The sequence below is a fragment of the Manis pentadactyla genome, chromosome 6 (genome assembly GCF_030020395.1).
Source record: "Manis pentadactyla isolate mManPen7 chromosome 6, mManPen7.hap1, whole genome shotgun sequence".
NCBI lineage: Eukaryota > Metazoa > Chordata > Mammalia > Pholidota > Manidae > Manis > Manis pentadactyla.
Window position 1 is genome coordinate 22327501 of NC_080024.1, and position 13116 is coordinate 22340616.

Sequence of the window (13116 nt, forward strand, 5' to 3'; positions counted from 1 at the left end):
TAATTATTGGTGTTTGAGGGTAGGTCAGCTTTTTTCCAGTTTTATCCTACAATTAAGAATTAGTCCAAGGGCAAAAATGGAATATGGTCTTAGTGATGAGGACAGATTTGCTAAAGACAGCATACCCCTTGCCCATCTGATACCCCTGGTGGAGTTTGCTGCACGCTGAGTCCTGTGACTTATGAGCTATAAAGGGTCTGGTATGAGCTTTTTTCCCTGCTCTATATCATAGCTGGAATTAGTTGATAACCCAATCCTGAGCTTTGGTTTGGCTCTAAGCACTACTAAATTAAGTCATATTACTGCTAGAAGATCTGCCACAATTTTATAATTTCCTGGGTCTCTAAAGACCACAGGATTGGGCAGACTATCAAAGTATTGTGAGTTAAAAGAGAGAACATCCTATCTGAGTCAAAACCTACAAAAACTGTCCACACTTGAACTGAACTAATTACATAAACTCAACATGCAAAGTTAGTATTGGGAAGTTAATTTGACACATGTTTAATGATACAGTTTATTGTGCTGCATGGTAATTAGGCATAAATGGTAAGCAATTAATATATACGGTCAAAATTAGTAGATGTTTCATACAGCCAAGGCAAACTCAAATCGCCTTTCCTTTTATTAATTTTTCATTTTCTGTAAACAGTACCAACGTTCACAGCTTCTCTAACACCTTGTCTTAGGAATCTCAGTAGAATATTATTGTGCTGTTTGAAAAATGCACTTTGTATCACTCATTGATAAAAGGTTTGTGCTGCTTAGCCAACCTATGCTAACTGCGTAGAGGCTCATAATGAAGTTTTAAAGGGGTGCTGACTAATGTCCCCTCTGGAACTCTGCACTACCCTGTGGCCTGCATGGCTGCAGTGTGTGGTGTGACCCCATCCACGAGCCTCCTCACTCTGACTTCCAAGCAGAGGAGGGAGTGCCAGTAGTGAGGGGTATGCATGCCTCAGGCCCAGCCCCACATGGTTGCAGAAGTTTCAGGTCTGTCTAGCTGCCTCTTCACAAGTACCCTGTCTGTCCCCAGGTTCAGTAAGTCCCTCTTCTCATGGTCCCTGCGGGTTGGAGTGTTTGACAGAGTCCTGCTTTCCTACTGATACATGCATAGACCCTATAGTTTCCTTTTATCCAGCTCATAAAAGGGACATCTTACTCTTTTAAAGTGTCCAGATTTGAATGTGCTCTTTCCTGCTTGGACCCTAACTGATTCAAAAGGTTTTATTTTACCTGTAAGCATTTGTTTGTCATGGTTAACAAAAAACAAGGTTCTCATAATATTCCAGGATTTGTTTTACTTCTGCTGTATTGGATTGATCTTGATGTACGGTACATAGTAGGTACTGAATATATACTTATTGAGTGAGTGAATGAACCTATGTAATGTATGTTTTCTGAATTAGTTTCTACCATCAGTATTATTCTAGTAAGATAATTAATGATCAAGTTGTATGTTGTATATAGAGTAGTAGAGATAAAGAACTAATATTTTTTCATGGTTGCTGAGATGCCAATGAACAAAAAACGTGCTCTAGTTTGTAGTCATCCTTATGAATTTAGAAACAGCCTATATGCATTGTACTAAAACCTTGTTTTTCAAGCTGTTTCTTATTCTTTAAATTGCCAGAGTTTTATTACCTTTCCACTTCCAGCATAACATTGATATAATCATTTGAATCACCAAGGTAATTTTTTCCTTGCACAAAATATATGTTTAATAAATTCAGTTAAACAACTGATTATTGAGTGCCTAACATTGGTAAGATCATATTTGATCAGTCGTGTGGAGAATGGATTGGACAGGACAGATTGGAAGCAAAAAGATTAGTTAGGAATCTATTGCAATAGTCCAAGACAAGCTAAATATTTGCTGAGCTTTGTTAAGGGCTTTACTCTGGCTGTTTCAGTCCTGCTTAGTTTTGGGGTGGAGCTTGTGGAGCAAAGCTGGTATTTGAGATGTTCTAGCAAATTCTTTGGAGTTACCGTGTTTACTTTCTTTTTCTTCATTACCTTTCTTTTCTTCTTTGGTCAACCAATTAAGGGAAAAAATATACCTTCCAGGAACTTCAAGTTACTTATAATGTAGTTGGGGAATGAAATATTAATACAAGGAGAGTAATAACAAAATATCAAATAACAACAGAGGCATTTTCAGAGAGTGGTTTGGGATTCTTATCTAAATGAATGGAATGACAAATACCAGAATTTTATGAGACCAAGAGATGGCTGTGGGCTGAGTGCCCTGGGAAATTTTCACGAAGAGCATCCTCAGTCCCAGTGCCCTGGATGCTAGGCAGAGGCTAGAAAGAGAAAGGAAGGTATTCATGGAAGAAAACATTCTAAGAAAGGCAGAGTGCAAGAAAGTCTCGTTTTTCTTATCTTTCCTTTTATCGTTCTCCTCATCCTCTCCCAAGTACACAGCTGAGTTATGAATGGGGTGGAAGGGTGTTATCTCTGAATGGGGGAGGCTGTTTTACTTCCTTTTTCCCATTCCTCAAGGGTTAGCCAGACCTGAAATGCTTGTCCAGCATGTTGAGTTACTAGGCTTTTTCAAGTCTGGCCTAAGTTCATGCTAAAGACCCACTTAACATTTCAAACAAGAACCGAAATGGAATATATTTTGTATTTTAAATCTAAAGTTCATAGGTGTACTATTTCTTCCAGGAATATTGTATAAACAGAAGGTCTCTATTTTCTTTAAATTATTCTAAAAGTTGTGAGAAAAAGTTAAAGTGCCTCACGTGGAAGGAGAGTTGTGGAAAGAAGTTTCTCATTTACTGAGCGCAGATAAGTTACAAGGCCTGATCTGAGTTGTTCATACGCATGAATAGATTCATTTATTCCTTGCAACAACCTTAGGAGGTAGTCCTACTAAGTCGTCCCAATTTTGTACACACGCAACTATGACAAAGAGGTGAAGTAACATGCTTAACGCCTCACAGCTGAAGAATGCGAGAGCCAGGGACCAGGCTGAAATAGTCTGCCTCCCAAGCTTTTGCCACTAAATGCCTTGAGAAGCTATGTAACTGATCCGCTTCCTTGTCTAGAATCTGGGAGGTCGAACTAGATCATCTTGATACTTGTCCTTGTGTTAAAAATTAAGTGTTGGGTTCACATCCTCAATTCCTACTCTTCTCGCATGACTTGGCTTTGAAGCTCTTTGTCCTTGCCTCCAAAAGAATTATAATTCCCCCTTCATCGAAATTCAACATTAACTGTCCCGGGTTTTTGAATCACTTTAAGAAGATCAGACTCCAGATCAGCAATGTAATCAGATTTGTAATCTTCCCAGCGTTTCCATGTGATAGAAGACCTATTTTCAGGATACAGATAGAAAGTTCCCCTTTATTATTGCAAACTTAGACATGTTAGTAACTAAGTGGCTCAGTTTTTTTCAGTGATGTTGAATAGGTAATCTCAACTGAATAAATATACCTGCTCTTACAAAAGACCAAATGAAGCTATTCTCATGTTGAATTTTTTTAAGTGGCCTGTAAACAGTTTTTTCTGAATTGGTCCAAATGACAAAGAGAATTGCTCTTCCTTGCACTAGCTCATGCATCACCAGACTTGGGGATACCTACATATTCCACATCTTCCCCAACCACTTCAGTACCTGAGGGATGATGGGCACCAGACAGGGAGGAAAGAGAGGTGAGGCCTGGCTTAGAAGCCGACTAAAACCCTGCTTGTTCACCAGGAGTTCCGTGTCTCGGTCCTGAGTAGGAGAATTTCAAACCAGCTCCAAGTCTCATTACTATCAATACCTCCTGGACATGGGTGCACAGCAGTTGCCACTGGATCAGCCTCTGAACTTCCTCCAGTGTGAAAGAGACCATGGGAATGAGAGCAAAAATCAGCTAACACTACCACCTCCTCCATCTTAAACTTAATGAGAGACATTTATTTTCAGGGCCTGTCTCTTAAGTAAACATGGCATAGTAACCGAAACGTTTTAATGGCAAAGCTTTACATCATAGAATTGGGTGCGAGGGTTGAAATGCAAATCCCCTTAAAGAGAGGAGCACCCTGAGAGGACAGTCCTCGGAAAGTGTAAATGAGAGGAAAGGGAGGAGAATTTTCTAGTTGACAGCCCTGAAAGAGGAGAGGGGACAGACGGACACAATTGGGGTTTAGCTCTAAAGACAAATTGTTCAGCACTAAAGACTTAATTATTTTTGTTTTCTAAACTACAAAGACTCCATAAATTTAATATTTACTGTTTTAAATAACAATGTAGAGGTAACCAAAAGAGTCACTGATTGGATCTGTAAAAGGCCTAAGAGGTTCCCGCAATAAATATGAAACATCAAAATTCAGGGAGGAAAGCCAATATTTATCCTTTTTATGATACACAATAAATCGTAGGAAAACAGTCTGCAGGAAAGAAATGAGATGGGGGTGGGTCTCTGGGGGCTAGAGGGTCTATTTTCAGAATTTAGCCCATCATTTTGTTGAAGCCTACCTTTATATACCATTCTAAATATTTTCAATTACAACCTACTGAAGGCCTTTAAGATGTTAAATCCAGAATAAGAATACATTTGAGCCCACCATGCACATTTGGTCTTGCTTACGTTTCGTGTGGCATATCTTCTTGCTCCCCTATTAGCATATAGTAAGATTCCACAGTGTTCTTTTTGCCAGCTGCTTACCTTGTAAGGATAAAAATACAAATAGATGTCAGATTTGCTTATTTGGCCCTTTCATTGTCTTTTCACATAAAGAACATATTGTCTAAAGTTTTAATGTTTCATCTTAGCTAAAAGTCTGCATTTAGTCTCAAAAGAAACCCAAACGGATAATGGAAGAAGACTTTCCATTTGATTGGTAACAACTTGTTTGGAGTAAATAGATCCCTGGAGAGTCCGGTCTGTCTTCTCTGTTAAGCTTGGAAAAAAAATTAGGGTCTCAACATACCACTTTTCGAGCAAGAAGAAACATTCTCAGTAGCAGCATAAGGCACTGAAGAATTCAGTTCTGTTAAGTGTCACATGGATTAGGACAAACACATGGGATTTAAGGGCAATCCCACGTTCTTCTATAGAGAAGACATGTCTACCCTAATCTTGAGGTTAGTTTTAGTCAATTTACATGGCAGTACTGACATGAATCAACTTTTTCTAAATCTTGAGCGATGAGGAAAATGAACAAGCTGGGTGGAGCTCAGAAATAAACAGAGAATACACAGCAGGTACAGGCATGATTTAGACTGGTATCGGTTACTGTGAACTTTGAAGAAGAGGACATATATGTAAACAATTTTTAAACTGACCATTGCAAACACTTCGCAAACAAAGCAGAGCGGAAGGATATTCTAAGCATACAAGACCGCCGCATGGAGTTAATATTTTTGTGTTAGAAGAGAAAGGGAGCTGAATTGCTTGACTTCTCATGACTGTGCAGTTCTCTGGGGTAGCTCGTGTTATCTGTCCTCCTCAGAATTCTGTATATGAAGGGTGGGGTGTGGGCTTCGTGCTTTCCGGATCCTCTACTGGGCTTTCTTCTTGACATGATATTTTGACTCACTATGTGAATTCTGACTAATTGCTCAGTACCTTCAGGCCACTGGTTTTTCCTAGAAGCATAGTAAGTGCTTACTTGCAAAATATTAATGCATGAAAATTTGTGTGAAAGACCCACTTAAAGATAATCCATAAACGTATTTTAGAATTTTAAGTATTCTGTATATTAAGGACCACATTTAAAAGTGTTGGTTACTACATGGACTATTAAAAGCATGTTCCTGCCCCGACAGCCTTTGTTTCCTCTTTTTCCTAGGTGTTAAGTTTAATCTAATTACATGTAGCATTGCATTCAGAATTTGAATAGATTTCTTCAGACTCTCTATACTGGTTCCTCCAGGATAGAATAAGCTTTCTCTTACATTTACAGCCTGTGATGTTTTCACTGGTCTGTTTGGTGATTCCAGATTTATTATTCTAATTATGAGCTAATGAGCACAGAGCTTTGCAAGGAAATTTGCATTACTTGCTTAAGTAGGACAAATTAACAACTTCAGCAAGATAAAAGCATCTCTTGTTGTTTGAGACCCTTTAACTCACCAAAAGGGATGCTGATCACCTAGTCAACTTAACACCAGCTTTCAGAGAAGGGCGTTGACTGCTCCCTTGAAAACAGTAACTCTACTGAAGTTTTAAGGAGTCGTGCTTGGCAGCGTACAAACATCTTTGGAATCTCTTCCAGTTAGTGCTCTCTTTTAGCCACTTCTGTACCCATCTCCTACTATTTCTAAGACAGAAGAGTAAGGAGGAAGCTATTGAAGGAACTCCTTACAGCCAAAACAGTAGTTTAGTAATAATTTCACAGAAAGAAAATACAGTACAAGTGCAGACTTTTTACATCAAATAGGCTTTCTTCTCTTAACAAAGTGCAAATTATTACATTTTGATTTTTTTCCTCTTGGAGCCAGAAGCAATATAGGTGTGCATTTTACTTTCATTTCTCTTTCCTTCATATTTTCTCATACAGTGAAACAACTTTGGAATTTGTTTTGAAGTTAGATGATGATCACTTAATAAAAGTTAAAATCCTTATTTTTAACATTTGCTTCCTCTTTCCAAGTGTATCCTTCTAATATTAAGTATAATTTTGAGAGTTTTCTGAGAAATGATACAAAGTGTAATATAAGGTGGTGTCCCTAAGAGATTAAGTAGAAAAGGTGAGTAAGCAAATTAGTCCGCTACATTAACTAGCTGTTTGAGAAGACATGGATCTTTAGTGCCATCACAGTATGCCTCGTTAGCTCCATTAGTTGCTTGACATGTCATTATTCTACCCACTTCTTTCTGTGCAGTTTTACTATGTCAGCTTTGATTTCTCCTGTACTTATTTTTTCCAGCTTAAAGCTATTATATCAGCTTCCAGGAGCATTGATTTTTAGTCAGGTGTCACAAATTTCCCACTCATCATTTCTTTGCAAGCATAAAATTGGCTGTTGCTGCTATGGCTGTGCCCCTTCATTATTTAAGAATTAATCACTTATTCCTATTGGCCAGTTTTAGCATCCTCCTTCCCTATTAAAGTCAGTGTTTAATTTTTAATGTTTTAATTGGCGAACATTGAAATAACCTCCCATCAGTGTGATTTGGCAAAAATGAATCACTAAGAGGGCAAGGCAAAGTTAGGTGGTATACACATTTGTTTCAAACAATCAGAGATTTATAGAGCATCTATTATTCGTCCAGATTGTAATAGATGATGTAGGAGGGGTGGCAGAAATATAAGATACTACCTCCCCTAATCCTTACTTAGAATCTTGCTATGTGAAGCAGTTTTGAAAGATTTAGAACCTCAACTATAAAATTCACTGTCATTATGTTTAGCTTAGTTTTAACTTGCCTGAATTACTTTAAAATTTTAGAAGGGTTCAGTAAGTCAGTAACTGGTGATGTTTTTCATTTTATTTTGTTTATTTTTTAACATTTTTGGAAGTTCTAAAAGTTATTGCTATTTACAATGAAATTACATGGTAGACATAGAAATAAGTTTTGCCAATTGAAATTTTAGCACAACTCTCATGAGCAGAGATTTACATACTCTTACCAAAAATACAACATGTCTCTTAAAAACTGGTAAGATACATCACTGCCTTCATATTGTTAGAGTAAAAAAAATTAAGGAACAAGTAATTTTTTTCCTCTGGAGAAATAAAAACTAAAATAACCTATAGCAAAAAGTCCTAGAAAAGAACTATTTTACAATAGTATCTGTATTAACTGACATAAAGATCATTACTTTTTTTTTAATTGAAGTATCATTAATATATACAATCTTATGTTGGTTTCAAATATATAACACAGTCATTCAGCAGTTAACCATACTATTAAATCCTCACCCCCTCTAGTGCAATTACTATCTATCAGCATGGAAAGATATTACAGAATCATTGACTATATTCTCCATGCTTTACTAGCATCCCTGTGACCAACTTATATTTGATTATAAATTATTGTGCCCTTTTATTCCCCTCACTGTCTCCCCCACCCACCCCAACTCCTCCCCTTTGGCAACCATTAGTCACTTCTCAGTTTCTATGAGCCTTCTGCTGTTTTGTACCTTCTGTTTTTCTCTGTTTTTACATTCTACAAATAAGTAAAATCATATGGTATTTGTCTTTCTCCATCTGGCTTATTTTATTGACCATAATACCCTCTAGATCTATCCATGTTGTTACAAATGGCAGGATTTCTTTTCTTTTTAAGGCTGAATAATATTCCATTGTGTATATATGCACCACATCTTCTTTATCCATTCATCTATTGATGGACACTTAGGTTGCTTCCATATCTTAGCTATTGTAAATAGTGCAGCAATAAACATAGAGGTGTGCATATCTTTTCAAATCAGGGATTTTGTTTTCTTTAGGTAAATTCCTAGGAGTGGAATTATTGGGTCAAATGGTATTTCTATTTTTAGTTTTTTGAGGAACGTCCATATTGCTTTCCACAGAGGTTGCACCAATTTACATTCCCACCAACAGTGTAGGAGGGTTGCTATTTCTCCACATCCTTGCCAGCATTTGTTATTTCTTGTCTTTGGGATAGTGGCCATTCTAACTGGTGTGAGGTGGTATTTCATTATGGTTTTAATTTGCATTTCTCTGATAATTAGCAGTGTGGAGCATCTTTTCATGTGCCTGCTGGCCAGTAGTATTTCTTCTTTGGAGAAGTGTCTGTTCAGATCCTCTGCCCATTTTTTAATCAGGTTATTTGTTTTTTGGGTGTTGAGGCATATGAGTTCTTTATGTATTTTGGATATTAACCCTTTATCAGATAAGTCATTTATGAATATATTTTCCCATACTCTAGGATGCTTTTTTGTTGTGCTGATGGTGTCCTTTGCTTTTTGCTTTTTAGTTTAATGTAGTCCCACTTGTTCATTTTTTATTTTGTTTCCTTTGCCCAAGGAGGTGTTTCCAGGAGAAAATTGCTCATGCTCATATTCAAGAGATTTTTTACCTACATTTTCTTCTAAGAGTGTTATATGGTTTCATGACTTACATTCAGAATAAAGACCATTTCTTTTTAAGAAAAGATCATATAATTTCACATAGAAATCATGGCATATATAGACAACATTTCTAAGAAGGACACAGAAGATATTACAAATACAGTTGGCCCTTGAACCACATGAATTTGAACTATGAAGGTCCATACACATGTGTTTTCTTTTTCAATAAATATACTGAAAATGTTTTTGGAGATTTGTGACAATTTGATAAAACATTCTCTTCTCTTGCTTTATTGTAAAAATCCAGAATATAATACATATAACAAAGAAAATATGTGTGAATCGACAGTTTATGTTATTGGTAAGGCTTCCAATCAACAGTGAACTATTTGTAGTTAAGTTTTGGGGGAGTCAAAAGTTATAGGTGGATTTTTGACCGCTCGGGATACCCTAACTTCCTCATTGTTCAAAGGTCTACTACATATTCACTACATTTTGTCAAATGTTGTATACCTCAAGGTTGAAAGCAATAAAAATTTTTATTTTTAGGGGGAAAAAAAAGGATGGAGTCAGGTGGAATTTGTATCATACTCCATTGCTGATCAGATATTTTTAAGCTTCTCTTTGAGATATGTGGTAAAGAATACTTTTGAAAGCAAGTAATATGTATTAAAAATACCAAAAGAAAAAAATATTTCTCCAGAGCATAGTGAAGGGTTAGATTACGAAAGCAGACCACACCAACCCAAAGGGTTATAAAACTTCATAATCTTCACCTGCCAAGCCACTTGTTTGTCTGTCTCTGTCTTTTAAAAAGTACTTTCTTCTTTTTAGTGTCATTTCCAGCTTTCTGTTGAAGTCTATCCTGCTTCTACTTCCGATAAGCAGCAAGCTTTATTGGAAAGAATATCAAAGTGATAGAGTTGTGGTCTGAATACAAATTCCATATTACTTTCCTTGGGCAGGTTAGCAAGCTCCTTTTCTACAGTAAAATATGAATAATTCTAAAGGCCAAATATACCCATATCAAAGGAATGTTGTTAAAATAAAACAAGGTAATGGATTTGAAATTACACTGAGGGAAAACATTTCATCCAAATGCCAAGCGATATTCTGTTTTCTCCAAACTTGTGAACTTCTGCTTCTCTACGTTTCCAAATCATGAGTTATATGCTTGCATATGGTATTTTAAAGCTCAAATAAACTTTAAAGCACTGTTGGGAATATCATTGAAAAGGAAGTAGGATGTATTATAGTAAAGAGAAACTTAGAGAAAGGACTTCTTATCCAACTGCTGAGCATTAATAATGCTTAATCAGATTTTTCAGACGTTTCTAGAGAGTCATTCCTGTTTCCAAAGCCTTTTGTAGTTTTGAGTATCCTGAGTTTAGGGTTTTATTTTTGATTGAATTATATTTGCTGTTATAAACATGTCCTGTTATTCTCAGCACACATCATTTGATGTTACCAGCATTAGCTGCAAAGTTTCCTTGTATCTTTATTCCATGGATTCTAATACACAATGTAGAATACTTTGGTAAACACCTCTCCCTTTGCAGCCATCCCTTAGGGGAATTTCCTGTTTACACACCTACTACCGTATCATTTATTCTATTATATAAAATGGGCAGCTCTACAAATAGTAATACAATACCAGAACATCATTTGCCTAGATTAATTTTTTTCTCTTTTCCTTTTTTTTTGTAATTAAACTTAGCGATCTTAGAAACTCCAATTCAGTGTGTTCTCTTACTTAAGGCAAAATAAAATGTACTGTTGGGCAGAAATAGATATATTCAGTATTTTTTCAGCTGCAATATCTGACAGTACTTGGCAACGGTGGCTGTTATTTAATTTGAAAGACAGCAAACATTTCTTATTCACTTAATGTGACTTGGAATTACTGTCTTATCTAATCCCAGGTACTACACAGGGAGACCCCACAAAAACCGCCTAGGGAACATAAGGTAATTAATACACTGGCATTTCTTTTCTGGAGTAATTATCTTCCATCTTACTGTGAAGCTACTGAGAGGAAATGCATCTTTAAGACTTTCAACCTGATGCTCTTTCAAGAATGTGAAAGGGAACTACACACCTATGTACTCAGTATACCTTTGCAGAATAAAAATAAAATTCCTTTATAACTAGTGAATCTTCCAATCAAGGTATCTCAAGATAATGGCCTAGTTTTTGCAGTTATGTACAGAGATATGAGTCTTGCTTAAGATGATCTGCATCTATGCTATATTGCTCAAGATTCCTAATCGTCCACAAAATTTTCTCATCACCCCCCATGGAAGCAGGAGTAGATTAAAATTATTGCAGTAATGCCCTCAGAGCTGCAGCAAATTACTCAAAATATTAGCTTTGCTGTCTTAATATTTGTCCTGCAGTCCAACCATGCATATTGACAGCACTTTTTAGTTCTAGGAGTATAAGGCTTTTACTTTGCTGGATCTCTTTTTTTCCTTTTCTTTAAAGGAATTTTCTATCTAGATATGTATCTATATATCTTAAGGTTTAACTTATGCAAAAAACAGAAACAAAATACCCTAAATTTCTTAATTTTTCTTAAGACTTCCCTTCTCATGTGGCTGCCATTTCATGCTGGTTTTGCCCTAAATCATTCCTTCCTTCAAACGAGTAAGTGAATGAGCAATATTATATATAGTACACAGTTAAGTTTTTAAATTTAAAGAGAAAGAGATGAACTAAAGTATCTATACAGAACAATAAATATATAGTAAAATATGTCAAGCCCCTTGTATAGTACCCAACATTGAAGATACCTAATAATTGTTAAATATTATTTTTCTGTACTCTCCCCACTCATTTCCATCAAACTTTTGGCATTATAAGAAATTGAAATTCCTTTTGAATCAGAAAAAAATAGGGTTATATTCCATATCATTTAGTTTTATATGTAATATTTATTTAAAAGAAGAATAAAATCCATTTCCAAAGGTGTAGGGGAGCACAGGATATAGAGGGGGAGAGCATTTCATTTAGTCAACTCCAGACAGAGCCAGCCTAGCAGTAGCAGTCTTTCCTGTTCCCAGAAAATTCAGCAATGTCAGGCCCCAGCAAATTCCATTCCCTAATAATGTCAGAGTTTATTGTGTGTACTATGTTTTGATATTCTGCATTGTTTGAGGCCCATTTCTCATCTATTATCTTTGGTCTTCGCTATTGTTTCTTGGTTCACCATTCATATTCAAGACCCCCCTTCTATGTAGAAATGTTCATCTAAATGCTACTAACTGGTTTTCACTGATTGGATCACATAGTTCTTTTCTGAAAAATCCCATAAGTGCCTGACTTGGGTTTTAAGGTCATCTATCAACATTGTGCCACGGTTATACCTATTGCTCTATTTCTCACTTTTTCTCCTATCTGCTTCTCCATGACCTGACTATAAACCTTTCACCATGCTCTCATCTAGACTCACTTTTAAACTTTCCTCAATACTTAGATTCACTTTATTTACAAAGCCTTCCTCAGTTAAGTAAAACCAAATGGATCCCTAGAGCCATTTTCAGAATTAACGTTTCACACTGGGTTCCAACTTGAGCAATGCCCGCCACCTAAAATGAGTTTAGAGACACTTACGTACAAACATGAATGTGATCACATGTATTTAACTCATATCGGATTATCTCAAATGTAGTGACTGCCCCAAACACCTACAGCTCAAATGCATGGATATAAGCAACAGAACTCAAATGTATTTTGGGCAGTTCATAAATAAAACACATTGATCTATGGCCAGGTGCAGAGATCCACAGTTGAGATGCAAACATGAACCTTCTCCTGTTCATCTACATCTCTAATCACTACCCCAACTCCCAATAATTCTATCTCCTATCATTCGAAAGGTCTGGTAAGGATTACCGGATATGTAGAAATATGATGCTTTGCATGGGCCATGAGGCAAAGAAAATACAATCTTTGGGAGAATTTTTTATTTTCATATATTCTTTTGTATCCTTTCAGTTGTTACTTCTGTACTAGATGGTAGCATTATATGTTGTAGTGTTGGTCTACTTTTTTCCATCATCTTTCTAGTCTTTGGTAACAGAGTCACATCTGTTTTGATCACCAGTTTCTTAGTTTAACCAAAGGCATCTTGGTACG